Genomic DNA, 26979 nt, shown 5'->3' with positions numbered 1-26979 from the left:
ATTATTATATGCATATTATTAGTGGTATTGGATAGAAAACACTCTGAAGTTTCTAAAACTTTCTAAAACTGAATGATGTCTATGAGTATAACAGAACTCATATGGCAGGCGAAAATCTGAGAAAAATCCAATCAGGAATTGGGAAAGGTTTATAGTTTTTCAAAGCTTGGCCTACCGAATACACAGTGTCTATGGGGTCAAGTTGCACTTCCTAAGGCTTCCAATAGATGTCAACTGTCTTTAGAAACTTGTTTCATGCTTCTGCTATAAAGGAGGGGGGAATGGGAGCTGAATGAGTCAGTGGTCTGGCAGAGTGACTCAGGCTCGTGACACGCGGTGCCGACAGAGTTAGCTCTCGTTCCATTGCTTTTCTACAGACAATGGGATTATCTGGTTAGAACATTATTGATGTTTTCTGTAAAAAAACATCCTAAAGATTGATTCCATACATCATTTGACATGTTTCTACGACCAGTAACGGAACTTTCCAAGTTTTTGTCTGGACATAGTGCTCGCGCCTCATGAACATGGATTACTGGGCTGAACACGCTAACAACAAGTGGCTATTTGGACATAAATTATGGACTTTATGGAACAAATCAGTCATTTATTGTCGAACTGGGATTCCTGGGAGTGCATTCTGATGAAGATCATTAAAGGTAACTGAATATTTATATTGTTATTTCTAACTTCTGTTGACTCCAACATGGCGGATATTTCTTTGGCTGGATTGGGCTCTGAGCGCTGTACTTAGATTATGCTTTTTCCATAAGGTTTTTCTGAAATCTGACACAGCCTCACACTGTAAGTGGACATGAATAGTGGATGCGTCCAGCTATCCATCTAAACTGGAAGTGGCTTGGCCAAGTCTTGGGTGGGGGGATTCTACTAAGCTAACATATGGAATTGTTTAAAGGTCATACTATATATCATTTAGCTATTTAATTGTGAATTTTAGGACCTCTTTAGGTATTAAAAAATATATACATTTTTGGGGTGATACATATTGAATTTGGCCTTTACTGCAATAGCCCATAGAAACACATTGAAAAACACATTCATAAATGGCAAAAAGGTTTTGAAGCGTCTGTCCTAAATCTAGGAGATTAAAGAAAGTTCAGGAAATATTATTTGGGCTTTTTTTGGACACATGTTTAACCCCTTTGTATGTGCTAATAGCATTAAGGCCAAAATTAATTTTTCATAAAAATGTGTTTTTAGCAAAAAATAAATTCATACTTCAAGTGGTCTTAAAATTCTAAATCAAAATGATCCTTTGTTTGACCGTCTTAAAACAATTTCATATAGCTTAGTATGACCCCCCCCCCCCCCTCCCCAAAGCAGATTCAGACTTGTTTTTGTGTCTAACGGTATCTTGCTGTGTAGAGATTTTCTACCCTTACCTTACTGTGTCTAACCACTTCTTTGCCCAAGGCAACATGGTGCTTGTTAGGTTTAAATGCAGGGGTCAACCTTCGGACATGCCTGTGCACAAACTGCCACCTGGGAGAGGCTGCTAGGAACGACTGATTTCTGTAAAGGAGACAGGTTTTGCTTTTCATGGTGTGAAATAGGGAAAATGATTTCCGGCCCTCTGTCTCTCTTATGTGACGCCTCACCTCCATGTTTCCTTAAGTGACATAGTTGATGAGTTGAGGGGAGGTGAGGGTGAGAGGGAGGCGGGGAGACATAGCTTCAGGTTGGATTGGAAACGGTTTAGTATCTATGGATGAAAAACTTTGGGGACTGATCGTGAAGGTTTAAGCTATCATAATCTGAATGTTCACGTAAGTAGGCAACGAATAACAGCTAAGATGAGTGCATCCCAGTCTCATTAGGGCCCGGTGTTATGATTCAACTCACACCTCCTCCGCAGACATCTCAGCAGGGTACGTGCAGCCTAACAGTCAGGGGTCGTGTTGCTGCTCTACATTTATTCTCGCCTGTCCAACTCCAGAGACCTGTGGTGGTTAGTAATTGAAGGCTCTCAGATCCAGTGTTTCCCAACTCCAAAGGCCTGTACTGTATACAGACTAGTAAAGCAGTGGAAGCATATACCACGTTTCCCAACTCCAGTTCTCAAGTACCCACAACAGCATACATTTTTGTTGTAGCCCTAGAAAGAACACCTGGTTCAACTTGTCAGCTAATCATCAAGCCCTTAATGAGTTGCATCAGGTTTGTCTGGGGCGACAACAAACATGTGTGCTGTTGGGGGATACTTGAGGACTGGAGTTGGGAAACGCTGCAGTGGGCTGAATATGCTTCCATTGCTTTACTAAGCTGTATACAGTACAGTATTAACTTTTGGAGTTGGGAAACACTGGTCAACTGTATATGCCACCAGCTATAGCCTAACCTAGCAACACCATAGTGTGGGCATGCATTCTCATCACAGACCCTGTGCATGCAGGGAGATGCACCATCGCAAAGTATTTTGACTGAAGTGTGAGGGGGAGTTTTTCTGCCCATCCCCACGCATCCTGAGTATTGCGGTGATTACTAGTTGCAAGGCTCATACATCATAAAGGCCCATCGCACAAAGAGGATCACGCTGCACCCAGGGGAACGGAGGCTGCCGAGGGGGTTCAACTTTGCGACGATAACAGCCACGATTAAAGGAGTATAATTAATGCTCTATAAGGTAAAACTATGACATGCTTCTTCTATATTCTCCAGAACAATCTGATACAAGTAGAAAAGACAGAAGGGGGAAAATACAATGAAGAAAAAACTGGCGGAGAGGGAAAAAAAACTGAGGAGCAAGGAAACTGTTCTCTCCCCTTTTCTGGGCTCAGTCTTGCTCTGTCTCATCTTATTAGAAAGCTAATGCAACTGTCTGTTCTAATACTGGAGAGCAGCTTTTACATTTTTCTTTCTCCCTCACACCCTTTTTCCATTCCGTTCACCACTAATCTGTGCTGTGCCAGCAGACGATAAGATGGGGCACGTCCGTCGCTTCATAGCCGTGATTTCGCCGGGCTTTGTGGGAGCTTGAGTTGTACAATCATTTGTTTCAAAAAGTTTGGAGTGGAAGGTAAAAGAAAAAGTACACTTTTCCAGGTATATTTTATGTCGAATTGTGCTGTAGTTCTTAGGGTTTTTGTGTTGATTTTGCTTTCTAGAAACCTGAAAGAAGGAAAAGCACATCCCTTCTTTGTTTTACGTACAAAGAAAGCTCAGTCTTGGGGCCTTTGAAGTACACAAAGTGGTGGAGCTTATGGAGGTATTGTTGCTGAGGAGAGGGATGAATTCTGGAATGAATTTAAATCTACGGAAATAACTCCTACTGGCTCAGCCAGTAAGGATCAAGCACGTGTTAATGGACCTTGAAAACAAACTAAGAACCCCAAGGCAAAATGGGAAAGGATCTCAAGCTCTACTCCCATAAAGAATTCTGTAGTACTAGTAAGTAGTATGATATAGTGCAATATATGATCAAATTTGATGGAAACAAAATTAAACTCAGCATTCATCTCAAAGGATATGCTAGTATTTCACACTTACACTTTGCATTAAAACATGTATTTTATCTCTCCCAGAGAACCCGTAAGGTATCACATTTAGTCCTGCACACATTTTGACGACAGGTGATGAAAGACAAAGTCAAAAATGTTTTGAGCAATATGCATATAAGTCACAGCCCCCACCGGTAACTGCAAAATCCATCACCCCTGGATGTCTGCATGTGTATATTGACTCAAGGAAAATCTCTTTGGCAATAGAACAGTGTATATCATGCATGGACTGGAGTATACTGGAAAGGTAAAGCCCTCTTATTCATTATCATTGAGCTTCTCATCAGTCTTTTAGTATTCTAAATGAATATGTGTTACTTATCCAGCATTAAAAAAATATCTCTCTATCCAAACATAAATTATACGCCATTTACGAGTTCTGATGAGAGTTATTTAAGGACATTGACATTTCCAGATGGGTATTTAAATACTTACAATCGTTTGCTGATATGTCAGAGTAGGGGATCTATGCTTATTTCATGAGTCAGTCTGATGCAATATTTTGGCATGTCATGCATTTTGACAAGTGACCGGTGTTGGGAGCCAACTTGGTTGCATTGATGTCGTATTTTTTAAAGAAATTAAGTAGATTTGGCTGACAACTGATGCAATGCTAGTTGAGGAATGAAGCATTTTCAGGGTAAAGTATACAGACTCCTACTCCTGAGGATTGAGGAAGTGCTGGTTAATAAATATATACCTTTCAAAAGTATAATCCATTGGACAAACTCAGCAAGGATAAAACATGGCTGGGGTATTGTGCCTACAGCGGTTGGTATATTGACTGTCAAAATAGTGCAGCTTTTCCAATGAATCTGGCACTTTTTCAACTTTTGTGAAACATTGTAGTTGTTATTCTGAGTCCACAACAAGATGTTGCGGGACTAATGCACGGTCCAAGAGGAGAGCACCATTGGAAAAATAATTATGTTTCAAACCACATGGAACTTTCCTCTGTGTTTTCTGCATGTTTAAAGCTGGAGTCCATAGCGGTGAAACGGCTACGTCCGTTCGATGTTACAACAGCAATGACGTTACTTGAAACAATGTTTTTTTCTCCCTATGACATCATTGCAGGCATGATAGAATAGCAGAGTAATTCCTATGATTCTTTTTACCATTTTGGTGGATGCTCATTTCCTCAAAACAAAAACAATAACAAATGCGCCTGGGTTGGCCAGTTGTGCTATTTCGCCTATTGTGAATTTCAGCTTTCAGATGGATAATGTTGAAGACACATTCTTATTGGGATTTCCCAGTTGGAAATTGGGAATCAGTTTTGGAAAGCCTAGGAATACATTGATGTAATTGCATACATTGACGTAAATTGTAGTCTTAACATTTGTGAGGGTACATTGGGCTTTTCATGTGTTAGTAGGTGAAAATGTCTTAATTGGCAAAAGCTTTTTGATATCCATTGGGTTCATAATGTAGCTATCTTTTAGGGTAAGAAGCCCTAGCCTGTCATCTGCACCTCATCATAATGATTCTACCCCTAGTGGCATGATTCAACTTTCAGGGAGTCACCAGATTCGCTGACACAGAGTGATTAGACTGATCTTGGTCAATCCCCAAGGCAGGTACCACACTCCACCAGTAATGTGATGATAGTAGATATTACTTACAATGTAGGCAAGTAGTGATTCCAAATCTCTGCAAAGGCACAGTGAATAAGACTTTACTTTGAAAACTCAAATTGGGTTCCAGCTGTATTTTTGAGTCTGAACCAGAGGTTTAGATTTTTGATTTTATTAGGATCAGCCGATGCTAATGGTGACAGCTAGTCTTACTGGAGAAAATACATTACAGACAAAAGTCTTTACAATTGAAATGCATTTAAAACATTAACATGTAGTGTGTGTGTGTGTGTGTGTGTGTGTGTGTGTGTGTGTGTGTGTGTGTGTGTGTGTGTGTGTGTGTCTGTGTGTGTGTGTGTTTGCATATATCAGTTACATAAACATATTAGTACACACAAAACCTAGGTCACATGGGGGAGAGGTGTTGTTCTGTGAGGTGTTGCTTTATTTGTTTTTGAAACCAGGTTTGCTGTTTACTTGCGCTATATGAGATGGAAAAGAGTTCCATGCAATCATGGCTCTGTATAATACTGTACGTTTCCTTGAATTTGTTCTGGACTTGGGGACTGTGAAAAGACCCCTGGTGGCATGTCTGGTTGGGTAAGTTGGTGTCAATTTTGGAATAATTGAAACAGTTGGAATTAAATTTAAAACTTAAGACTAAATATATCCTTACTTGAAATACAAATAAAAAAGTATACAACTGCCCCTCATATCATTATGGTGGCAACATATTCATTGGCTGACCCTCAGGAACTGATGTCTATAAGTAAGTCCAATTGGCATGTTTTCACAAGCTTCAAATTATGTTTTCACGGTTTGAAAAGCTGAATCCCAATTTTGAATACCAAGCTTTTAAATCAATATCAGAGGGACTGCTCATGCTCTGATTTCCAGCCTTTTGATTTTAGCTGGCAGAAAGTTGAACTCTATCCATCTTCTCCAGCAGCTGCTTGGAGATGTTAAGGTTATGTTGATGTGGTGAGGCTTGAAAAAACATTCATTGTATTTTATGTCTCTTCTCCAAGACATAGAGAGAATGTTTCCCTCTATTATAACCGGGAGGATACTGACACTTGTTTGGTAAATCTATGCTATCATATCACCCAGAAGTAAGAGGTGATGTTATGAGTAGACTGATAAAAGTTGCTTTCAGACAAGAGGATAAGCTTTCCAATCACATGTAAAATGCTTCCATCCACGTTACTGTTGAGGGGAAAGTGCAAGGGTGGCGTTTCTTTATGAAAACATATGAAAACTGGAGAGCGGCAGAATGGAGCAAAGTACCTTGCAGTGTCTTAGCATATCCTGTTGATGCCAGGCAGATTTACGCCCCCTTTGGAGAAATTGGGTACCCCTAATAAACTGAAAAAAAAATATATTAAAAATTGCTAATATATGCATATAATAATTATTATTGGATAGAAAACACTCTAAAGCTTCTAAAACCGTTGGAATTATGTCTGTAAGTATAGCAGAACTCACAGGGCATGCATTCTTCCAAACTAGTTTTTGTGGCCATGAAAGTTGGAGCAACTTTGACGTCATGCCCCCACCCTTCCCGACCACTTATGGATCTGGGGACACTTTCCATCTCTTCCACTAGATGTCCTCTTTCTTTGGAGCGCTCAATCGTTCAAATCGCGCGAGAATTGGCCCTACAGGAGTGGTTGGAGTAAGTGTCGCGATAAAAAAACCTGTGCGTCAGGGCGCGAATCGGTCACAGCCATTCCTTTGTGCCAGCACTCCTGGGAAGAGCAAACGATGCCCGGTTGAATTGAAGTTTGTTTTGCACGTCTAAAACATCATAAAGCTTGCTTCTGCACTTAGTTTGACCTGTTTAGTCGACATATAATGTGTAATTTTGAAGTTTTGATGCGCAACTTATCCGGACCGGAGGACGTTTTGGGTGCATTTCAGCTGATGTTATTAGCAGTAGCTAATACAAAGACGCAAGACTTGAAACCAAACGATGTATTGGGTAAGTATGAACCCTTCCAGAACATTCTGAACGAAGACCATCGAAGGTAAGGGAATATTTATGCTTAAATCTGTGTTTCTGTTGACTCCAACATTACGTGGAAATGTAGCTTGGAACTGAGCGCTGCCTCAGCATATGAAATAGTGTGCGATTTCTGTAACGTTAAAAATAAATCTAACACAGCGGTTGCATAAAGAAGCAGTGTATCTTTCTAACTATATGTAGAACATGTATATTTAGCCAAAGTTTATGATGTCTATTTACGTTATCTTGCCGAGCTACCTAGGTTTCCTGCGGGCATTTTTGAGTAATTTCTGAACATGAGTACACTGTAAATGGACATTTATGGATATATATGGCATATTATTGAAAAAAAAAAAATGTACTGTGTAACATGTCCTATCACTGTCATCTGATGAAGATTTTCAAAAGGTTAGTGAGCGATTTATTTTTTAATCCTGCTTTTATAATTTTATATTTTCTGGGACAAAATGGCTGCCGCTTGTCTTTGTTTCGGTGGTGGTCTAATATAAATGTGTGGTGTGTTTTCGCCGTAAAACATTTTAAAAATCTGACATGCTGGGTAGATGAACAAGGTGTTTATCTTTCATTTGAGCTATTGGACTTAATAATGTGTGGAGGTTAAATATTTTTAAGAATATTTTTGCGTTCCATGCGCCACCGTTTGAGCTGAACGGGGGGGAGGGTGTTCCTACAGAGGAACTCCTGGCATCAACAGGATATACAGTTGAAGTTGGAAGTTTACATACACTTAGGATGGACTCAATAAAACTCGTTTTTCAACCACTTGACACATTTCTTGTTTACAAACTATAGTTTTGGCAAGTCGGTTAGGACATCTACTTTGTGCATGACACAAGTAATTTTTACAACAATAGTTTACAGGCAGATTATTTCACTTATAATTCAAGGTATCACAATTCCAGTGGGTCAGAAGTTCACATACACTACGTTGACTGTGCTTTTAAACAGCTAGGAAAAATCCAGAAAATGATGTCACGGCGTTAGAAGCTTCTGATAGGCTAATTGACATCATTTGAGTCAATTGGATGTGTACCTGTGGATGTATTTCAAGGCCTACCTTCAAACTCAGTGCTTTTTTACTTGACATCATGTACAAATCTAAAGAAATCAGCCAAGACCTCAGAAAAAAAAATGTAAACCTCCACAAGTCTGGTTCATCCTTGGGAGGTACCACGTTCATCTGTGCAAACAGTAGTATGCAAGTATAAACACCATTGGACACGCAGCCGTCGTACCGTTCAGGAAGGAGACACATTCTGTCTCCTAGAGATGAAAATACTTTGGTGCAAAAAGTGCAAATCAATCCCAAAACAACAGCAAAAGACCTTGTGAAGATGCTGGAGAAAACAGGTACAAAAGTATCTATATCCACAGTAAAAAGAGTCCTATATCGACATAACCTGACAGGCCGCTCAGCAAGGAAGAAGCCACTGCTCCAAAACCGCAATAAAAAGCCAGACTACGGTTTGCAACTGCACATTGGGACAAAGATCGTAGTTTTTGGAGAAATGTCCTGTGGTCTGATGAAACAAAAATAAAACTGTTTGGCCATAATGACCATCGTTATGTTTGGAGGAAAAAGGGGGAGGCTTGCAATCCTAAGAACACCATCCCAACCGTGAAGCATGGGGGTGGCAGCATCATGTTGTGGGGGTGCTTTGCTGCAAGAGGGATTGGTGCACTTCACAAAATAGATGGCATCATGAGGAAAGAAAATTATGTGGATATATTGAAGCAACATCTCAAGACATCAGTCAGGAAGTTAAAGCTTGGTAGCAAATGGGTCTTCCAAATGGACAATGACCCCAAGCGCACTTCCAAAGTTGTGGCAAAATGTCTTAAGGACAACAAAGTCAAGGAATTGGTGTGGCCATCACATAGCCCTGACCTCAATCCTATAGAAACAGGCAGAACTGAAAAAGTGTGTGCGAGTAAGGAGGCCTACAAACCTAACTCAGTTACACCAGCTTTGTCAGGAGGAATGGGCCAAAATTCACCCAACTTATTGTTGTGACGTTGTATTAGTTAATGTGACGACTGTTGCTCATCGAATGATTAAAGGTTTCTAATTGCGTGATTAACTGAATCAAGCAATTATTAACTCATTAACCTGGGGCACCATGGGAAAATGAGTTTCTATTTCCCAAATCCACTCAAAGAATATCAGAATATTGATTTTACAACAGCCGCTAATTAACCAGTTACTTATACAGTCTCGTTCTGAACGTCGCATAATCCGGGAATCTGCACAGACCCGGGTCTCACCAATGATTTCTTACCACACCAATCTTAGTTGAGTATGGATTTACTAGAAAGCTAAAATGATGATAAAAGATGTACATACACAAAATTACATTCTAGGCTGTTAATTAGAACTTAGTGTAACGGGCCAACACACTATGGTGCGTGTTACCCAAAATGGGGATTTAAAAGAGAGAGAAAAAGAGAAAGTACACGAGAGAAATATACATTTGGGTGAATTTGTCAGCTATGCTTATTCTAACCCTAGCCTTGCCCCAAACTGCCGCTCTTATGGATCAGAATATAATGATGTAATTACGTGGGGAAGGTCTCCGTGGGTTCTCCGCGTGGACCGTTCAGGCTGCTCAATGACGCACTTCTCCGGCGCAACTCTTTGGTTGTCCTCACGATGTCAGTGTCCTTTTGGCTTAGGAGTCTGTTCCCTCACCCTTGCTCTGGAAGGGCTCTTCTTAGGACAGACAGCTCTGTAGCTCAGAGCTCACAGCGTAGGAATGAAAGAGTGTAGATACCCCGATTCGATGAGGAGTGGAGGCTAGATGGTTCAACTTGAATTTACCCGCTTAGACACAGCTACTCATTCGTAGCTTGGGTAGAAAATATTTTTTTGACTTCAAACTTGTGTTGCGTTTTGGGTTTGTTTACCTTTTTAGACGTCGGCTGCAACTTGGGTCACGTAGTCTTATCTGTAAATTCTTTACACACAGGTTTTATACCCTCGTGTCAGAAGTGGGCGTAACCACCCTTAGGGCAATTCTCTGGGCGTACCAAGTTATGGGCAAGGTCTGGATTTTACTCAAATCTAAATTTAGACAACTAACTTCACATTTAATCTTTACCAGAACATTCTCTTTGATTTGGAAATGTTCCATACAATGTATAAACATCAAACATATACTCGGTAAACTATTGACGTTACAATGTTTTCGTAATAACGTCATCTATTAACCTTTAATAACAAAACAAAAATGACATACATTTTCATATTCCATCTATTGTCATTACCACCATTGTGGCTGACGGAACCCATTGTTCCAAAGTCCCTTTATTTCATGTTTAATGTTCTGAGGCTGGTTCTCCATAGTAACAGGACAAAATGAATTTGTCTGTGGCCTAAGATTTACCATGGGCGTGAAGGGTCATTGTCACGACTTCTGCCGAAGTCTTTGCCTCTCCTTGTTCGGGCGGTGCTCGGCGGTCGACATCACCGGTCTTCTAGCCATCATCGATCCATTTTTCGTTTTCCATTGGTTTTGTCTTGTCTTCCCACACACCTGTTTTCAATCCCATCCATTACCTGTTGTGTATTTAACCCTCTGTTTCCCCTCATGTCATTGTCAGAGATTGTTTATTGTCAGTGTAGTGTTTATTTGTATAGGTACGCGACGGGTCTTCGTACCCATATTTGTTTATATTCATTTTTCTTATTAGTGTTATGGAGCATGTTACTTGGACATTTATTAAAAGACTCCATTTTACACTCCGTTTGACTCTACTGCGCCTGACATCCCTGCCACCTATACACACGTCTCTGACAGAATCTCTGACCAAAGACATGAGGGGAAACAGAGGGTTAAATACACAACAGGTAATGGGTGGGATTGAAAACAGGTGTGTGGGAAGACAAGACAAAACCAATGGAAAATGAAAAATGGATCGATGATGGCTAGAAGACCGTCGACGTCGACTGCCAAGCACCGCCCGAACAAGGAGAGGCAACAACTTCGGCAGAAGTCGTGACAGTCATCAAACCCCCACATCTTCAGACCCCTAGATCTCTACTCCTCTGTTGGGGTTGAGAGATAATCTGTAGGGTTGTGGTCTCCTGTAACCTGACCTGATCAAGACAGTCATGACATTATTGTGGGAAGATTGTGAAAGGCTGTAAACGTCTGACTCACTGGGAATGTGATGAAAGACATAAAAGTTGAAATAAATCATTTTCTCTACTATTATTCTGACATTTCACATTCTTAAAATAAAGTGGTGATCCTAACTGACCTAAAACGTAATTTTGACAAGGATTAATTGTCAGGAATTGTGAAAAACTATGTTTAAATTTATTTGGCTAAGGTGTATGTAAACTTCCGATTTCAACTGTAGCTACCACAAATCATTATTTACCAGGCTTCTCTTTTAGCCTCCCACTCGTCTATCTCAGATAACTTTGGGTGGATGGACTACATTTCTTGTTCCAGCAACCTTCACCAGATTGGCAATTATGAAGGCCTAAAATCCTCTGAAGATATGCATGTTGAATCAATATCACACTAGCTGTCCCATACTTACCAATGTATGACGGGAACAACCTCAATGTGAATCGGCTTGATGTGCCAAACTTGTTGAAATGTGAACGCAGCTCTTCTAGGCATAAAGCTGACTAGGTATTTTAATTATTTGACTGTAAATGTGTTTTAGGGGTACAAAATACATGGATTTACACTTTTATAGGGAGGTCACACTTAGAGTAGGCATTTACCCACTGTATAAACAGTGTATTTACGCTGTAGCAAGCTAGCAAGTAGGCCTTACTCTGTAAAATTGCTGGTTACAGAAATTCCCTCACATTGTCCTATGTCAAGTAAAGCCTGTGAAACTACTGTGTCCAAAAGTAACTCCAAGAGGAAATTATTGACTGTATTTGGTTTTAAGTGTGTCATGTGTGGGTTGCTTCCCTGAGCCACACACATGAAATAGCCTCAGTAAAATCTAGGCTCAGAATGGATCGATAGCTATTGATCATTCCTGGTTCGCAGACATTGGAGTTCTTATAAAGAGTTTTTTATTTTATTGAGCACATAGTGCCCGTAACGTACACAAATGCATTGGAAAATCTAGAGTAGGTATGGATAAAACTAAGTTGGCCTAAAATACAAATGTCTACTAGAAATGTTTTTCCCAGCACAACTTTGAACTCAATTACTCTGTCTTCTGAGATCCCTTATGGATGTCACCTGTTAAATCCACTTCAGTGTAGATGAAGGGGAGACAATTGCCTTGAGACAATTGAGACATGGATTGAGACATGGATTATGCATGTCTGCCGTTCAGAGGGTGAATGGGAAAGACAAAATATTTAAGTGCCTTTGAACGGGGTATGGTGGTAGGTGCCAGGCGAGCTGGTTTGAGTGTGACAACAACTGCAACATTGCTGGGTTTTTCATCTTAAACAGTTTCCTGTGTGTATCAAGAGTGGTCCTCCACCCAAAGAACAGCCAGCCAACTTGACACAACTGTGGGAAGCATTGCAGTCAACATGGGCCAGCATCCCTGTGAACCGCTTGTAGAGTCCATGCCCCAACTAATTGAGACTGTTCTGAGGACACAAGGGGGTGCAACTCAATATTTGGAAAGTGTTCCTAATGTTTTGTACACTCAGTGTATATATTGTAATAGAAATGAAAAATACAACATGTCTTTGTGGAACACATCACCTGATCATCACCCTTAGGTGGTTCTTGGCCGTGAGTGGTATGGCCCAATCAATGAATAAGTGCTAGGTGTTGCTCTGAGCTGCAAAAAGCCTTACAGACTGTGAAGGCTCCCCAGTGGACCTGATCTCTAGTTGCCACTGCACTCCAGTGCACATAGTCTCCAAGACTATCTCTCTGCGGAGCCCGGCTCCGAGATAAGAGGGGGAAGGTGCTAACCCGGTGATAAGGTGATAGTAAGGTTGGACACTTTTCCCTCACCACTTGCAAACAGGCCATCACCATTGAAATCCCCCTTGTGTGTAATAGTGGGAGCTCCTTTGGAGCAATACTCAGTCTTCTTTTTTTTAATCGGAACACATTGGCAAACACTGCCACGCTGCTGTGGGAAGGGGGAGCCAGTCTATTATGGTCCAGGCACATGTTTCACCGGGAGTCTAATTTCAATTTTCTTCAAAGACACTGAGCGAGGTTGCAGTCACACTGGAACTATGCTTTTCCACAGTAATATTCAGATCACTTTACTTTGGAAATTAAATCTGTGAGGCTGGTGGTCTCGGATAGGGGTACCCGAAAACCTATTAACTACATTACTTATCCGCTATATCAAAGTTTAATGGTCATGAAATCCATTTTACAGTCTTACTCATGCTCTTTGTATGCCATTAGCTACATACTTGTCCATGAGACCCCCTGGAGCTATATGTTACCAAGAAACACATTAAAGGAGACGTTGAACTGTCTCGGTTTGTCAGCCTCTTTCATGAATTTCCACTTTTTCTTCATTTCTTTCTCTGACTCTCATGAGGGTGTGTACTGGTACCAGAGTGCCAAGTCTAGGTCCAAAGGGTTCCTTGACATCTTCTATCCTCAAGCCATAATACTGCTGAGCAGTCAATCAAATTGCTACCCGAAATATTTGCATTGACCCCCTTTTCCTTTACATATAGATGTTTCTGTTGTTCCTGAAGTATGGTAGCTACCATACCATACATTTGAACACGCAGTACACTAGGCCTGTATGACGACAGGTGGCATTTGAAAGATTTTTTCCTCTCAAGCGCAAACCAAAATGGATTCAGAATTCATATTATTTCCAAATAAAATAATTTATCTTATTCTTCATTTCTTTCTCTGAATCTCATGAGGAGGAGTGTATATACTGTATGCAGAGTTGGGTAGGTTACTTTCTAAATATAGTTTGTTATAGTTACTAGTTAGATGTCCCCCCCAAAAAAATATCAGTAATGTAGCTTTTGGATTACCCAAACTCCAGCCTGATCTGAGACTTGATGTAATGTCGTAAAAGTAAATGTTACGTGTGGTATGGTATGGTTATTTAAGACAGAAGCTTACTTAAGGCAGAAGCAAAAGTAGGGTGGCTGGTTGGGCAGATGGGTAGTTGTATAATGCAAACTTCTAGCAACACAAAGGTTGCATTTTCGCTAAATACTAACTCTGCAACTACTTACACATTTTTAGCTACTTTGAAATGACTTAACATGTCAGCTATCCCTTCCCCTAACCCTAATCTTAACCCTAACCCTGTCATGCGTATCGGAGCAGGTGAAGTGTCCAAGTGGTGTGTGAATCACCGTCTTCCACTCGTCCCTCCCTCTGATGCGGACCAGGTGGTAGGCATTCCGGATGTCGAGTTTGGTGAACACCGTGGAAACATGGAGTGGGGCGAAGCAGAACTGATGAGTGGCAAGGGGTACTTGTTCTTCACAGTGATGTTATTCAGCCCACGGAAGTCTATGCACAACCTCAGCGACCCATCCTTTTTATTTACAAAGTAAAAAACTGCTTTCTGAACACAGGAGCCAGATCGTGATACTTGAGAGGAACTGATGACAGTTCTGGAGGTTCTGGAGTGGATTGGGGCACAGACAAGGCAGTAACAAGGGCAGAATGAAAACAATTTGAGTGACAGAATGTACTCCAAGTGGTTACCTTTCCGGTGATCCAGTCGATTTGTGGATTGTGCAGGATGGCCCAGAACCAAGGATGGCCCAGAACCAGGGGAGAGTGAGGGCAGTCGATCATTTGGAGACTGATCCTTTCCTGATGATTCCCAGAGAGACGCAGGATGACAGGGACAGTTCTCTCACAGACACAGGCAAGGATCTGTCCGTTGAGAGCGTTGGCATCAAGGGGTAAATCCAGTGGAACAGTATCCTGGCCCAACTGGACAACGACACCTCAGTCCAGGAAACTCTCTTTGGCACTGAATCGATGAGGACAGGCAGAGGAAAAGCCTGGCTCTGCCACACTAGGTTTTTGCCTAGCAAGGGTCTGGGGGAGATTGGCTGGGATTTGGTTCAAAAGTATATCCCCAAACAACTGCCAGGCCACCATCGTTTGCTGTACACAGGGAACAAGTGGAGACGAAGTGACCAACCTGGCCACAGTATAGGCAGCTCCTACTGCTGATTTGCTACTGCCTCTTCTCAGGTGAGAGACGGGCCCGACCGAACTGCATGGGTTCAGGTTCTGGGAGAGCCTTGGGAAGGGAGGCAGTCAGAGGAGGAAGACCAAGCAAAGAAGCAGATGTAGTGATGGGGCATGCAACCCTACGTGCCCTCTCGTTCCAACACTCGTGGGGACGGGTGTCAATGCGGATGGCGAGGGAAATGAGCGTCGAGTCCATCCGACTCATCCCTGGACACCAACTCATCATTGGTGGTCTCAGTGAGTTCTTGCAGAAATGCTCCACGAAGGGCCGCCTCATTCCAGATTCTCTCAGTTCCAGATCCAGCTCAGCGGTACTATAGGGGCCTCGACGGAGGGACAGAAGTCGCTTAGCGTCATCCCTACCACAGACAGGGTGGTCGAAGACTCATCTCCTCTGTGAAGCTGGAGTAGGAGGAGCAGATGGGAGACTGTCTCTCCCATACCGCCCCTTCCGTGGCCCAGGAAAGCGCTGCTCCACAGAGGCTGCCAATCGGGAAGGAAATCTTGGCCCGTTCACTAGCATTAGCGTAGGGCTGTTGCTCAAATACTAGTGAACATTGAACCAAAAAGTCTATGCAAGCTCCGAGGTTGCCATCGTAACACTCTGGGGTCGGAACAAACGGCTCATAGGGCAGAGGAGAGGGACCCGGGGCAGGTTGTGAGCTCTGGGCGGTTTGGCCTTGCAGGTCCGAAAGGCTATGTGAAAACTCCTTGACGTGCTCCAGAAGGGTTTTCAGGGATTGGTCATATTGCTTGGTCGCCTTGGCTGGCGAGGGTTTGGTGGAGAGAATCTGAGTCTGCTGGCTTCATATCTGGGCCAGATCGTAATGTCAAGCGGAGAGGAGCAGATGAACCCAAGAGCAGACTCGGAAGAGGAGACTGGGATGAGGTATTTTGGTATTTGGTATTTTATTTGGATCCCCATAAGCTGTTGCAAAAGCATCAGCTACTCTTCTTGGGATCCACACAAATATGACACATAATACAGAATGACATAATACAGAACATCATTAAACAAGAACAGCTCAAGGACAGAACTACATATATTTTTTTAAAGGCACACGTAGCCTACATATCAATGCATACACACACACACACACTATCTAGGTCAAATAAGGGAGAGATGTTGGGCCACGTGATGTTGCTTTATCTGTTTTTTGAAACCCGGTTTGCTGTTTATTTGAGCAATATGAGATGGAAGGATATTCCATGCAAAAAGCGCTCTATATAATACTGTACTTTTTAAAAATTTGTTCTGGATTTGTGGACTATGAAAAGTCCCCTGGAGGCATGTCTGGTGGGATAAGTCTGTGTGTCAAGAGATCTGTGTGTAAGTTGACTATGCAAAGAATTTGGGATTTTCAACACATTAAAAGAAGAAGTGATGCAGACAGTCTCTTCTCAACTCTTAGCCAAGAGAGACTGGCATGCATAGTATTTATATCAGCCCTCTGATTGCAATTAAGAGCAAAACGTGTCATTCTGTTCTGGGCCAGCTGCAGCTTCTTCGGGACTGGTGGGACGTTGAGCTAACATAGGATAATGCGATAAGAATGAGGTTGTAAGTAACAAGAACATTTCCATGGACATAGACATATCTGATATTGGCAGAAAGCCTACATTCTTGTTAATCTAACTGCACTGTCCAATTTACAGTAGCTTTTACAGTGAAAGACAATTTATTAATAATCAATTAGGCACATTTGGGTAGTCTCAATACAACATTTTGAACAGAAATGCAATGGTTCATTGGATCAGTCTAAAACTTTGCACATGCACTGCTGCCATCTAGTGGCCCCAAAAAAATTATACTTGGCTGGACTAATTCATGATGACCTTTCTCTTGCATTTCAAAGGTTATGGTACAAAAAAACATACAAAATAATGTTTGGTTTTTTCATTGTATTATCTTTTACCAGATCTATTGTGTTTTATTCTCCTACATTCCTTTCAAATTTACACAAAATTCAAAGTCTTTCCTTTCAAATGCTACCAAGAATATGCATATCCTTGCTTCAGGGACTGAGTTACAGGCAGTTAGATTTGGGAATCTCATTTTAGGTGAATATTGGAAAAAAAGAGTCCAATCCTGAAGAAGTTAAGGAATGATTTGTACCAAATGCAATGCTCTTCGTTTTAGAGGACCAGTTCAGGACCAGTTTATTACTGGCCACCCATTCCAATACAGACTGCAACTCTTTGTTAAGGGTTTCAGTGACTTCATTAGCTGTGGTTGCTGATGCGTATATAAGGTTGAATCATCAGCATACATGGACACATGTGCTTTGTTTAATGCCAGTGGCAGGTCATTGGTAAATTTAGAAAATAATAGTGGGCCTAGAGAGCTGCCCTGCGGTATACCACACTTTACATGTTTGACATTAGAAACGCTTCCTTTAAAGTGTTATATTTGAGTTATATTAGGTAGATACCTCTGAATCCACGATATGGCAGAGGTTGAAAGGCCATAGCACTAAAGTTTTTTCAACAACACACTATGGTCAATAATATCAAAGGCTGTAACCAAGGTATTTATTGAAACACAGGGGGAAGATGGAGTGCAGGCCAGGGGAAGCTCGGGTGGGTTGCTGGAAGCCAGGTGCAGAAGCTGAGGCTGGAGCGAGTGGAATTGGGACTGGGTAAGCAGGTCCGGAGAGGAATCCAAGGAAGCAGCGGAGTGGGGGAGATGTGGGACTGGAGACAGGGACTAGAGTCAGAGCGGCAGAATTGTACCGGAGAGGAAAACAGCATCAGGCAAGGGAAAACAGGCATAACATGAAAACAAGATCTTAAGCAGGAACAAACGGCTAAAAACCGCAGACTGACTAAGCAGAGGTTACGATCTGGCAGTGTGGAAGTGGCAGGGCTGAGTATTTGTAGAGGTCTTGATTATGGAACAGGTTGCAGCTGGTGGGGATCTTCTCTGCCTCCAGCACACCTGTCTCTGCCTACACAATCACACACACACACACACACACACACACACACGCACATCGGGAGTGGCGGAAGGTTGGGGAGACACAGGATGAGCAGTAGAGGGCGTGGCTGGCGCAGATGTAACACATGCTAAGCTTAACCCTAACCTTAACCCATAATCCATAACATTAGTGTTAGCCACCTAGCTAATATTATCCACAACACATTGTACAAATTTCATTACATATCAAACATATTGTAATTCGTAACTTATCATACGAAATGGATGATGGATATCCAGAAATTAATACATACTATACAAAACATAACATATCATACTAATTGGCTGTGCTGGATTTATGGTTACTATGTTACAACTACTACTGAGTCCAGGTTGCAAACTCAGTAACGTAACCTGATTACTTTGAGTTACTTTTGGATGAATTCCCCTTAGAAGAAAATCTAATCAAATCAAATGTATTTATATAGCCCTTCGTACATCAGCTGACATCAGCTGATAGAAAAAACATCTTTCTGGTAAAAAGAGGGGCGGGGGCGTATGCCTTATGACTAACGTGACATGGTGCGATGAAAGAAACATACAGGAACTCAAATCCTTCTGTTCACCTGATTTAGAATTCCTCACAATCAAATGTAGACCGCATTATCTACCAAGAGAATTCTCTTCGATTATAATCACAGCCGTATATATCCCCCCCCAAGCAGACACATCGATGGCTCTGAACGAACTTTATTTAACTCTCTGCAAACTGGAAACAATTTATCCGGAGGCTGCATTCATTGTAGCTGGGGATTTTAACAAGGCTAATCTGAAAACAAGACTCCCCAAATTTTATCAGCATATCGATTGCGCAACCAGGGGAGGAAAGACCTTGGACCATTGTTACTCTAACTTCCGCGACGCATATAAGGCCCTGCCCCGCCCCCCTTTCGGAAAAGCTGACCACGACTCCATTTTGTTGATCCCTGCCTACAGACAGAAACTAAAACAAGAGGCTCCCACGCTGAGGTCTGTCCAACGCTGGTCCGACCAAGCTGACTCCACACTCCAAGACTGCTTCCATCACGTGGACTGGGAGATGTTTCGTATTGCGTCAGATAACAACATTGACGAATACGCTGATTCGGTGTGCGAGTTCATTAGAACGTGCGTTGAAGATGTCGTTCCCATAGCAACGATTAAAACATTCCCTAACCAGAAACCGTGGATTGATGGCAGCATTCGTGTGAAACTGAAAGCGCGAACCACTGCTTTTAATCAGGGCAAGGTGTCTGGTAACATGACCGAATACAAACAGTGCAGCTATTCCCTCCGCAAGGCTATCAAACAAGCTAAGCGCCAGTACAGAGACAAAGTAGAATCTCAATTCAACGGCTCAGACACAAGAGGCATGTGGCAGGGTCTACAGTCAATCACGGACTACAGGAAGAAACCCAGCCCAGTCACGGACCAGGATGTCTTGCTCCCAGGCAGACTAAATAACTTTTTTGCCCGCTTTGAGGACAATACAGTGCCACTGACACGGCCTGCAACGAAAACATGCGGTCTCTCCTTCACTGCAGCCGAGGTGAGTAAGACATTTAAACGTGTTAACCTTCGCAAGGCTGCAGGCCCAGATGGCATCCCCAGCCGCGCCCTCAGAGCATGCGCAGACCAGCTGGCCGGTGTGTTTACGGACATATTCAATCAATCCCTATACCAGTCTGCTGTTCCCATATGCTTCAAGAGGGCCACCATTGTTCCTGTTCCCAAGAAAGCTAAGGTAACTGAGCTAAATGACTACCGCCCCGTAGCACTCACATCCGTCATCATGAAGTGCTTTGAGAGACTAGTCAAGGACCATATCACCTCCACCCTACCTGACACCCTAGACCCACTCCAATTTGCTTACCGCCCAAATAGGTCCACAGACGATGCAATCTCAACCACACTGCACACTGCCCTAACCCATCTGGACAAGAGGAATACCTATGTGAGAATGCTGTTCATCGACTACAGCTCGGCATTCAACACCATAGTACCCTCCAAGCTCGTCATCAAGCTCGAGACCCTGGGTCTCGACCCCGCCCTGTGCAACTGGGTACTGGACTTCCTGACGGGCCGCCCCCAGGTGGTGAGGGTAGGCAACAACATCTCCTCCCCGCTGATCCTCAACACTGGGGCCCCACAAGGTTGCGTTCTGAGCCCTCTCCTGTACTCCCTGTTCACCCACGACTGCGTGGCCACGCACGCCTCCAACTCAATCATCAAGTTTGCGGACGACACAACAGTGGTAGGCTTGATTACCAACAACGATGAGACGGCCTACAGGGAGGAGGTGAGGGCCCTCGGAGTGTGGTGTCAGGAAAACAACCTCACACTCAACGTCAACAAAACTAAGGAGATGATTGTGGACTTCAGGAAACAGCAGAGGGAACACCCCCCTATCCACATCGATGGAACAGTAGTGGAGAGGGTAGCAAGTTTTAAGTTCCTCGGCATACACATCACAGACAAACTGAATTGGTCCACTCACACAGACAGCATCGTGAAGAAGGCGCAGCAGCGCCTCTTCAACCTCAGGAGGCTGAAGAAATTCGGCTTGTCACCAAAAGCACTCACAAACTTCTACAGATGCACAATCGAGAGCATCCTGGCGGGCTGTATCACCGCCTGGTATGGCAACTGCACCGCCCTCAACCGTAAGGCTCTCCAGAGGGTAGTGAGGTCTGCACAACGCATCACCGGGGGCAAACTACCTGCCCTCCAGGACACCTACACCACCCGATGTCACAGGAAGGCCATAAAGATCATCAAGGACATCAACCACCCGAGCCACTGCCTGTTCACCCCGCTATCATCCAGAAGGCGAGGTCAGTACAGGTGCATCAAAGCTGGGACCGAGAGACTGAAAAACAGCTTCTATCTCAAGGCCATCAGACTGTTAAACAGCCACCACTAACACTGAGTGGCTGCTGCCAACACACTGACACTGACTCAACTCCAGCCACTTTAATAATGGGAATTGATGGGAATTGATGTAAATATATCACTAGCCACTTTAAACAATGCTACCTTATATAAATGTTACTTACCCTACATTATTCATCTCATATGCATACGTATATACTGTACTCTATATCATCGACGGTATCCTTATGTAATACATGTATCACTAGCCACTTTATACTATACTATGCCACTTTGTTTACATACTCATCTCATTTGTACATACTGTACCCGATACCATCTACTGTATCTTGCCTATGCTGCTCTGTACCATCACTCATTCATATATCCTTATGTACATATTCTTTATCCCCTTACACTGTGTACAAGACAGTAGTTTTGGAATTGTTAGTTAGATTACTTGTTATTACTGCATTGTCGGAACTAGAAGCACAAGCATTTCGCTACACTCGCATTAACATCTGCTAACCATGTGTATGTGACAAATAAAATTTGATTTGATTTGATTTGATTTGATTTGATTTGATTTGATCTCAAAGTGCTGTACAGAAACCCAGCCTAAAACCCCAAACAGCAAGCAATGCAGGTGTAGAAGCATGGTGGCTAGGAAAAACTCCCTAGAAAGGCCAAAACAGGAAGAAACCTAGAGAGGCCAGTCCTCTTCTGGCTGTGCCGGGTGGAGATTATAACAGAACATGGCCAAGATGTTAAATGTTCATAAATGACCAGCATGGTCAAATAATAAGAATCACAGGCAGAACAGTTGAAACTGGAGTAGCAGCACGGCCAGGTGGACTGGGGACAGCAAGGAGTCATCATGTCAGGTAGTCTTGAGGCATGTTCCTAGGGCTCAGGTCCTCTGAGAGAGAGAGAGAAAGAAAGAAAGGGAGAAGAAAGACAAAAAGGATCCATCAGACTCAAGCAAACATACTTTCTGAATTTAAAAGTCAACCAAGAAGTAATCACCTAGTTTTTGTTTGTTATCTGATTGCTGGTAACGTAACGGATTACAGTTACAGCTTTGAGGTAGTCACATCACATGTAAACAGTTACTCCCCAACTCTGTGTATACGGCACAGCAGTTAACTGTGATTTTTAGATTAACAATTTATCATGAGATGTGATGTAAAAGGTAAACCTCTATTCACTCTGTGTACACCTAAATAGGCCATGAAGAAATACAAATTCAGACAATGTAATGCATACAACTGTATGATCAAAACTCTCCAGCCTTGAGAGAATACCTGAGGCAAATACTGTATGTATGCACTTAATAATTTATCCTTAGCCCATGTTGCTGTTAACTGGAAATTACTGAATGTGATTAAATTACCAAAGGGCTCTCTGCATGACTGTATGTGACTGAGCCGCCATTGAGAGAGCAGCAGTGCATTTTTAATGACTACACTACACAGACGTGCTATCTCTGTGGATCACATGAATTAGACTGTGGTTCATTTGATATGTCAAAAGCACTGAATAAACTTTGGAAGGGGTTTTACTCAGTGGGATATGTTCAGTTCAGGGTGGATGAATTAGACATAAAGAAATCAGCTTGGGTGGTCATAGAGTGGTTCACTGGAATCTGGAATGTGCTTTAAATGACTGTAAACTTATGTGAATATCTGGATAGTGATAACAAATAGCCTTCCCACAAATGTATAGCGAACTATAGGGTACTGAATTCAAGTCTACACTAGCAACACCCTTGTACCTGTCGAAATGGTTTGTCTCAACTTTCCACAGACACACTGTATACTTAAAGGAAATGTACTAACAGCCTTTTGGTTTGCATTTAGTGGGTAGCATTGGTGTGACAAATTAACCGATTTCTCACTCCCAGAGTAAGGTAGTCATGTTCTCGAAATTTAGCAAAGATGGCAGTAATTTTCAACCTGTTTTGTTTTTTTCTTCGTGTGAAGGTTTTGGCAAGGCACACCTTGACAAATAGCACTACTTTTATCACAACTATGAGGACATATAAATACACAGAAAGACATGTCTTACAGTGTTTCTGGTTTAGAGAAAGAGAAAACCACAAGGCCCCGGGGCTGATAAGGACTGGCACTGATATGGTAGCCAAACTAATTAGCCAAAGAAAATTGGGCCCTGGTCCATATCAGTTAGCTCCAGACAAGCCAATCTACCAAGGCCCTCAAAGTGAATAACCCCAGTTTGGGCTGTCTGACTAGGGGCTGCCAATGATAGCCAAGCGGGTTCAAGTGATTTTTTGAAGGGAAATAAAATGTATTTTCTCAGACGGCCAACTAGCTCTGAGACAAATTCATTTTTGAGTATAACAGTACCAGTTTAACTTTGGATCCAATTCCTCGAGGTCTCTTTGGCGCAAATTGTTTTTGCATACAGTGGGCTAGCTTTACAGTGAGAAAGTCTGCATGAGAGTCTCTTGCCTACATTGTTTTTCACCAGTACAATTTTCGACTGTACAAAAGTAATGAACTATCATTACCTCAATGTTTACTAGGGGTGCCAGGTAGCCTAGTGGTTAAGAGCATTGAGTCAGTAAGCTAAATGTCCCTGGTTCCAATCCCAGGGCTGACTAGGTGTAGAATCTGTTGAAGTTCCCTTGATCAATGCACTTAATTCTAGTTTGTCCTGTAAATTGCTCTGGGGTAAGAGTGTTGACTAAAATATATAATAATTTGTAGGTGTCCAGCATTTTTTCTTAACTGGCTGTTCCATGTCAAGTCCTTGCTAAGTAAAATATTTGTCCATTTCCAGCTGTAGTGCTCTTGACAATTCAATTTTTTGAGGGGGGGGCTGAAAGAGCAACACACACAATGAGGATCCAGTGTCAGTTTCTCTCGACAACCCCCAATGAGATGCCACACTGTCACGGTCGTCCTCCTCTTCATCTGAAGAGGAGAGGCGAAATGGATCAGAGGACCAATATGCAAGTAAGTGTCCATGGTAAATCTTTAATAAAGAAAGTACTGACACTGCATACAAAACAATAAACAAATAATGACCGTGAAGCTATAAATGAGACCTGTGCTGACACAAGCCACTAACATAGACAATCACCCACAAACAAACAGTGCAACCAAGGATACCTAAGTATGATTCTCAATCAGAGACAACTAATGACACTTGCCTCTGATTGAGAACCATACTAGGCCGAAACATAGAAATCCCCAAATCATAGAAAATCAAACATAGACTGCCCACCTAACTCACGCCCTGACCATACTAACTAAATACAAAAACAAGGGAAATAAAGGTCAGAACGTGACACACACGTTGCACAGTGGACATGTCGGCCCAAAGCTGATCCTACACATAAAGGAGTATTTGTTTACGCTAGAAAGATAATACTAATTTAATTCACACCGTGTTGGCATATTATGGACTGTGCAGTATACGTGAGACAATCCAAGGGATAAATTATAACCTCCCTCGTGTTATCAACGAGTATTACAACTTCAAAATCAGGTTTGCACTATGCTCCTTCTGCACATATGGACAGTGTGGAACCTAGGTCATTATTTATTAACAATGCTTTCTCCTATTGGATTTGAGGCACATTGGAAATGTACAGACAAACATAATCAGAGATTAACCTCACTGAATGAATTGAGGCTAGGGGAGTTGGGATTTGAGCCGGAGAAAACAGTGACAATGTAATTGGATTGTGACAAGCGAGCAGCCGTAATTCCGTGGATTTCATAGCTTGCTCCATTCTTCGTGTTATTTCCCAACAGCACTCAATAATAGACATGATTACATGATTACAGCATCATGGATGACCATTTTGTTGAACATATTGCATCTACAACACTTTGGGCTGTCACACATGTGACACATGCCAGTGTTCTTGATGCAGGCACTGTATGTGATGAAGTTGGCATACTTGAGGGCTGGTCTCACTCTGTGTTGACCGGAAGGGGGAGACATTTCGTTAATACAGAGTCCTGCACTGCCCCTCTATGTGGTGGCACTGCACAGGGCATTGTGAATCGTCACCAGCTCACACGTTGGTGAAATTGAGTGTTAGTTCGATTGCTTATGATATTTTACAGGAGATCCATCTACAGTTGGTATACAAACATAGGCCTAGTTCTGGTCCCATACATAAGGTGGGAGCTGCATCTGTGTAAAATATAATTTGTGGGTGAAGAGGTACTGTACAAGGTTATGAAGGCTGTAGCCTACTCTTTAATAATATCACAATCTATAATCAAAGACTTGCCAAGTTCTGTAACTTGAATGTGTCACTGTTGTCTTATTCATGTTTTACAATTTACAATGTTTTACAATAAATACTTCAGAGGTAAATTTCTCTCTCATAACCTCTTCTTAATCGTTTTGCCCTCAAGTATGCCAACTCCTCCATGTAAAATACACCCATATTCTAACCTTGTCAGCATTTTCCCAAGTACACATTTCCTCTCCCCGCCTTGTGCATAGTGTTGTATGGTTTGTTACATTTTTAAATACATGTTTTTTTGTTTAGCAGACATTTTAAAAGTGAAAAATCAGAGTCTCGTTGTAATTTCATTAATGTGGAATTGCTCGGCTTCGTTTTTCTCTCTTTATTTGTTTACTCTGGTTGCCTGGCAGTTTTCAATTACCCACCTCATCAGAGTAGACTACCTTGTAGCTCAAGATGTTATGAAGCTCAATAAGGACACTTCTCTAATAAGCTTTATGATTTTCTTGGCATAAGATATGAATTGACTTAGTGCTGCTGTGCCAATTAACTGTATTTGGACATTTAAACGCATATCAGATAAAGTAATGTTATTGTAATGTTCGCTTCCAACTCACTCTCAAACACGTAGATCCCCTGAACGCAGCTCACTCTCCAGATCCCAATCACCTGAATTCTGATCACCTCTTCACATACCTGGATGTCATTATCACACACTATTTAGTTCAGTTGTTTGCACCCCATCATTGTGAGGTATTGTTTGTTTTGTGACACACTTCTATTTGGAATGCTGGGTTGCCTGTAATTTAATCCTCCCATTTATGATAGTGTTTGCCTGCCTCAATAACGATACCTATTCCCTGCCTGTACTTTAGCCTATCGGATTTCCTGCTATCAAGCTATTGCCTGATCTCCCAGATGACGTTACTAGCCTTTTCCCTGGCTATACTGTTGCCTTTTTGGAACCCCTTTGTATGACCTGCCTGCCCCTGGACCCAGCTACCTGCCTCCCCCTGTGGTCCTTTACTAATAAACACCTGCTGCTCCCTGCGCTTGAAACTAGCTCTCTGTCTCCCATCCTGTTCGTTACAGTTATCTCTTTATAATGAGTATGTAAATGTATTTGTTTCAGCCCAATGGCAACCCCACTACTTGGTTTTGATACTAAGCTGTGGGTTGGGGCTGGAGAAATGTAAGCACTCTCAAATTCATAGATGGAGCCATCAATGAGACTGACCATCCATGAAATCAAAATGATATTTTTTACAATGTTTTGAAGCGTGTGTGTTAATAACATCGGGTTGTGATTAAGACAGTTGAACTAAGCTCATGTGGCATTTATGAGTTATTCTTCAAGAAGAAATGGACATCTCATATTGCTCCTTTAATTCATAAAATAATTTGTTGGACAGTATCATCAAGTAGCCTCCAGTTTACTTAACATGTTACCAGTTGCATATAGAGTCAGGTAAAAATACTTCACTCGCCACACACAATAACATTTTTTTTTTACCACTGTGGAGAAACACAGTCTGGTTTTATGACGCTGAAGTGAGCATGCTTAGTCAAATCCACATGGGTATGGTTATTCTGGGCAGGCTAAAGTTAAGCTGTAGAAGTTAAAATGTCACCAGGGACAATTCTCACAATGTTTAA

General features: G+C 42.1%; 2 long non-coding RNA genes across 3 annotated transcripts in view; one reads left to right on the top strand and one right to left on the bottom strand.

The window, feature by feature from the left end:
- Window positions 1–330: 330 nt before the first annotated feature.
- Window positions 331–26979, top strand: part of LOC149971810 (uncharacterized) — a 152741-nt gene continuing 126092 nt past the window's right edge. For both annotated transcript variants that reach the window (XR_016491693.1, XR_016491694.1), the window contains exon 1: window positions 331–659. This is a non-coding gene — a long non-coding RNA (uncharacterized LOC149971810). The remainder of the gene's footprint in view (window positions 660–26979) is intronic.
- Window positions 16158–18669, bottom strand: LOC149971812 (uncharacterized). The gene is made up of 2 exons (XR_016491753.1): window positions 18092–18669; window positions 16158–17972 (listed from the first exon to the last, which is right to left on the bottom strand). It is a non-coding gene; the product is annotated as an uncharacterized LOC149971812 (long non-coding RNA).

The sequence above is a fragment of the Oncorhynchus mykiss genome, chromosome 25, assembly GCF_057628025.1.
Source record: "Oncorhynchus mykiss isolate SJ-2025 chromosome 25, ASM5762802v1, whole genome shotgun sequence".
Lineage (NCBI taxonomy): Eukaryota > Metazoa > Chordata > Actinopteri > Salmoniformes > Salmonidae > Oncorhynchus > Oncorhynchus mykiss.
This window is presented reverse-complemented; position numbering and strand designations above follow the sequence as displayed.